Source organism: Octopus bimaculoides, chromosome 8 (genome assembly GCF_001194135.2).
Source record: "Octopus bimaculoides isolate UCB-OBI-ISO-001 chromosome 8, ASM119413v2, whole genome shotgun sequence".
NCBI classification, from domain to species: Eukaryota; Metazoa; Mollusca; class Cephalopoda; order Octopoda; family Octopodidae; genus Octopus; species Octopus bimaculoides.
In genome coordinates, this window is record NC_068988.1 from 1,759,564 (window position 1) to 1,765,048 (window position 5,485).

Sequence of the window (5,485 nt, forward strand, 5' to 3'; positions counted from 1 at the left end):
TGTTAACGTGAAAACATTTCAACTTCAGCCACGAAAATATCAAACAAACTCATTCAGGTATTCGTGTTTATTGTAAATATGTATTTGTGTCAAATAACAAATCTACCTTTTGCTATTTTGCTCAACCAATGCTTCACTCGGCGCTACTGTTTGCCCTGGTAGTAGCAGTGAACAACAACAAACTCTATTATAGCAACTTACAGCGGCGTTGTTCAGAAGGGAAAAAAGTTGTTTTGGCTAAGGAACCATCGCGATTCTGGTTGTAGGACATTAACCACCGATCCTTCAGCAAGTTTTTCATCATTCAATCTACTCTCCAGCCCTGCAAGGTAAATAATAAAAAAAAGATATTTTATTTAAATACACATCAACGTAATTGTGTTAGCACTGTAATAATTAATAATTTTTAGTACGAGAAGAGGGTCTCTACGCAATCACTCGATATGCTAGAAACAGCTGTCCCAAATTCCTCAAATCATACCCGTCTGGCTTATAAAAGGCATTAGAGTGTAATAAGATCTTAGACACCGCTAAAAAGACAGGTTAGTCACGACCGGAATTCTTTGAAATATAAATCTGGACGACGAGGACCGACCAGGTGTTAAACACCATCTTTTGACGGCTTCTACTTATTTGATCTTCTCGGATAAAATCTTCCGTGAAAGTTTTCCATGAATCCATAGAGTTCGCATCCACCTCTTATGTTCAGAGACCCTAGACACGAGTTAAATTCTGTTTGATACGAAATCCATGTTTAAAATCTGCTCCTAATTTCAAGGAGCAATCCGTTTATTAGGTGTCATATATGCTGGCATTTCTCCCAGCATTATCGGATTTAAAGTACTGAGAGTGTAGTAGTAGTAGTAGTAGTAGTAGTAGTAGTAGTAGTTAAGCTCCAAGTCAATCCTGATCAAGCAGGTCTACAGTCAAAAGTGTTCCGATCGAGCAGATTTGTGATCATATCGTCTTTTATTGTATCCGAGATGGTCGGATGTGATTTGAAGGAAATGTTCGGCTGCTATTTCCAGTAGATTATAACATGTATAAGCCTCTGCTTTGGCTGGTGGACTGCAGGTTTTATCGACAGGGCTGTTTGAATTCAGTATCGAAAAACTAACGAGATATATGTCATTTATACCATGCTCCTGTTGTCTACACTTCCTTATCAAAATATTTTGTTCAATCACGTGTTAACGACCAGTGATGGTTAATTGTCTCTGGCAGCGTCACATTACTGTCGATATGAGAAAAACTAAATAGTTTCACTCAATGGACCAACTCCCTGCTCACAAAGCAAATACCAGCTTAATAATAGCAAAATTATTTCACTAAATTCTTTATTATTTTCAAAATGAATTCAAACAAAAGCCGTACGCTTCAGCAGGAATATGATAACAAAAGGCTTAAATATTGCGGTAAAGTAGCAAAGCTGTTCTGATTTCAAGCCTCGCTGAATTTTTGCATTTGGGTTGTCACTGAAGAAATGTAATTTGGGTTTTCCTCGATAAAATAAATTTTCTGAGTAGTCCGATGAATTGGCGGAATTTATAGTGCGGCGCACAAAATACTGTTCTTTGTTTGTTCTGGCTCTTTACGTTGTAGCAAAATTGTCTGAATCTAGCCAAGAAGATGGTGTCTTTATATAAGCACATCCGAGGGGAAGCAACGGTAGACTGTTTTTGTATTCGCTCATAGAAAGTCTATGACAAGGACACACGGCCGGCCCTAGGCTTGCTGGCGCCCCGGGTAAGCTGAACTTCGGTGCCCTTACAAGTATACTTCTTTAAAACTTTCACAAGGAGAAAAAATGAAAATGTAGACTAAGAAGCACATGGTGCCCTGAACGAGAAATTTTTTCCCATGAGAGTTTCGGACCCAAGTTATAAACTCATTTGCATACAGCCAATCAGAGCTCAACTATCAAACTAATTTATGAGCGCATAACAAGTGATGGGCCGTAAGACTAGGTCACTTGGGTAAGGAATGACCATGCTTCTTTTCCCTTTTAATAATGCTTCTTGATCTTGTTCTTGTTTCAACCATGGCTGCCTCTGTGGAGTTATTTGTGTTGTTGTTTACTTTGTAAAACGGTAAGGGGAGAGGGTTGCTAGCACATCACCCATAACCCATATTTTCCCCATCCACATCTTTACCATGTGGGGCCCTAACAAAATCCGATAATAGGTATAGATGCAAATCTTTCTAATTACTTGTCTCCTTCTAAAATCAGGCATAACTTGGTGATCGGTCGACTTACAACACCGTTCTTGAATGCCAACCTTTGTTAACTTAACTTGACAACAAGGTCAAGGTGAGCTCTGATTGGCTGTATGCAAATGAGCTCATTACTGGGGTTCGAAACTCTCGTGGAAAAAAAAAAAATTCGGGCCCTGGGCGAGTGCCCGAGTTGCAGGTACCTTGAGCCGGCACTGCAAGGACACAACACTAATAAAGGAACCTACCAGCGATTGTTAGCGACAGGATATTAGACGAAGAAAAAAAAAAAAAATCAACCAGTGACTAATATTGTTTTAATGCGAACACCAAATTAGAACTTGTTTCGGTCTTAATCTGACCTTATCAGCGAAGTAAAACCCTCGTGGTGCTGACTGAAGTAGTAACGAAATACAATCGTTTAGAATGTATAGATATATCCTCACTGCACATTTATTTCTATTTTGCTTTTTACTGCTCCGTGTATTAAACTTATTCACATCAAACACTTAACTATTGCTCTTTTCTGTCGATGGCGTGACTGGATAAAATATTTTCTGAACATTCTTTAAATCATTTCATTTTTAAACATTGTATTATTTTTCATCATCGCCAACTGTTAACAATCTTGTATATTTATTTAGTGATTCACTCGTCATTGCTTCGTCATGTACGTCGGAGACTGTTTCACCAATGACGTCAGAATAATATCAAAACTAATCCGAAGTTGTCTCCCGTGTATTTGCCGAAAAATTGCAACATTATTACTCGTTTGTTAACATCATTATAACCTCAACGTCTATTTATGTCTTGCTACCATTTTAATGCTGAAAAGCATGAAGTAGGTTAGCACTAACTTACCTTTTATAAGTAATTAGTAGTTTAACAAAGGCTTAGAGGTTATGACGAAAGATATTTTCTCCAGCTACACACATACTCGCTCAATCAACAACAACAACAACAACAACAACAACAATAACAAAGAAAGATTTTATAAAGACTAAACACGTGCATAACACTGCCCTGTCGTCATTATGTTGTATTTCTGGGTTTAAGAGCGGATTATGTTTTGTTATTCGATGCTGTTGGTCGTCATTGGCGCCTTAGGGCGTGCGATAGTTTGTATTGCTTAGCTTCGCTGTGTGTGTGTGTGTGTGTGTGTGTGCGTGCGATGTTATCCTGTTTTCTGCAGTTTCATGCGAGCTTCGAACTAAACTGCTATCTCCACCTCCGAGCCCTGGAGGTGTGTACGGTATTGTCTTTCGCGAGTGCAGAATTGTATTTATACAGAGCAGATTAATTGGGAGGATCTTTCAGACCATTGTCTTTAGACGACTTCCAGAATTCTCTGTTCCTGTCTCTGCTGCCACGAAGAAGAGGGATATTGCTGGTTTGCGACAAACTTTAAAGGTAGAGCAGAATCGTCACTCGAGCCGGACCAAGTGCACAGAGCAACGGTCCCTTTCTGGGCGCACTCGTTCAATGACCGAGTATTGTGGACTTATGAAATGATGTCATTGTCACGTGCCAGATGGATGGATTTGGCTGTCAACCGTGACCAGTGTGAAGATCTCTCCGCCATCTTTCTGTGATCGGGAAGAGCAGGTAGTTTGTCCTCAGTGGTGAAAGAGCCTTTGTAGTAAATAAGATAGAAAGATTTTGGACAGAGACTTTCGTCTTTGCTCAAGGCTCCAATCAATTTCTTCAAACTCTTCATGCTGCTCACATTGTCAAATATGTCTACTACTACATCAGCACGGTAGAGATAAAAATTCTTATTTTCACACCATTATTTAATGGCCAATGAAAGGGTTTACTTCATAATTTTGGACTTACAATCTGTTCAATAACAAAGCATTTTTTCTACTTTGAAAATTGTTTGAATACCACCTTGTACAAAATGAACAATTCTTCATTTATGACTATGTATTAAGTTGTGAACCTTTATCTTGATCGATCTCTGTCTCACTGTGGCTAATGAAATTATTACCCCAATTTTTTTCCACAGAGGTCTAGGTCCCAAGAGGAATAGCAATATCTTCAAGAAAGTACTTAAGCGGATACCAGAAACGCCAACTCAAGGAAAAGCAATCCAACGAAATTTCTAAATGTCAAAAACTATGAAACTATTTTACGATGTCAAGTAAAAGTTTGTCATCACCTGCAACTGAAACAAGCCGTGCAAACACCAGTGAAGTCAATGACAGGACACGAACCATGAGTGCTCTGTTTAGCAATAATCAACCCACTGTTGACACTTTTGGAGCAGATGATGATCATGGTGGTCAAGAACTTTGAGAAAAGAGAGAGAGCAGAAACAGGAAACAGGAAACAAGAAACAAGAAACAAGAAGCAAATTCAGTGATTTCAAAGAATACAGTGACCTGGCAAACTGCCCGTAACAAACGATAATGGTTTCATACAAAACTGTTTAATGCAAGACATCAGTTTTTTTTCTCAAAATAAAAAAAAACAACAACAGATAACGTATATACTGAATCCCCTAACTCTCTTGTCCAACTAAATCCACAAGTTTTTATTTTTATTCTTTCTCTGTTTATTTCATCGTGTTCCTTTCTGTAGAAGAGCGTAGGCTCGAAACGTAAAAGACTTTCTCACCTTCCCGAGACTAATACAGCTGTTTGTTTATACACCTGTCTACGTTTCGTTTTTTTGCAAATTTCAACTATAACTTTATATTTCTGACGCGACTCTATCTATCTTTGTATCTTTCTCCCCCTCTCGTTCTTCCTTCTGTTGTTCTTCGCCTCTCCCCTTCACCACTATATCTCTCTCTTCCTCCCTGTCTCTCGTTGCTAACCTATATTCTACTTCTTCCCCTTTTTCTCCCTCTGCCACTCTTTCTCCCTCTGCCACTCTTTCTCCTTACCCCTCGCTGGTCACATGTGTCCAGCCCTACTTCCTTTCTTCTCTTGCCTATCGCCAAGCTCGCACACCAACATTCTTCGTCCCGCTTCCTTCCAGTTCGTTGCTTCACAGTGTTCAGTATACACATATTTTTTCACGTCTGGCCGTTTTTGTTTATTTTCACTGTTTCGTTTTCTGTCCGCCACTACATTCCTCCATTGTACAAATTTAATTTGTGGTCCGTGGGAAGAGCCATTCTAATGATGCGTCCTGCCCTAACTCTTCGAAACGCTTAGTTTTAGAATGGTGGCAGCTAATGAAGGAAATGTTCTCTATGTGACCTGTGTGTTTTTTATACTCTGTTTATCATTTTGTCCACGTTTTTTTGCAACGTCCTGTACCC

General features: G+C 39.2%; 1 protein-coding gene across 1 annotated transcript in view; it reads left to right on the forward strand.

Moving 5' to 3' along the window:
* The first annotated feature begins 217 nt into the window (after window positions 1–217).
* LOC106872605 (high affinity copper uptake protein 1) overlaps window positions 218–5,485 on the forward strand; it is a 122,705-nt gene continuing 117,437 nt past the window's right edge. Inside the window, exon 1 of the mRNA XM_014919654.2 lies at window positions 218–329. The gene's annotated coding sequence lies outside the window, so the exon portion shown is untranslated. The remainder of the gene's footprint in view (window positions 330–5,485) is intronic.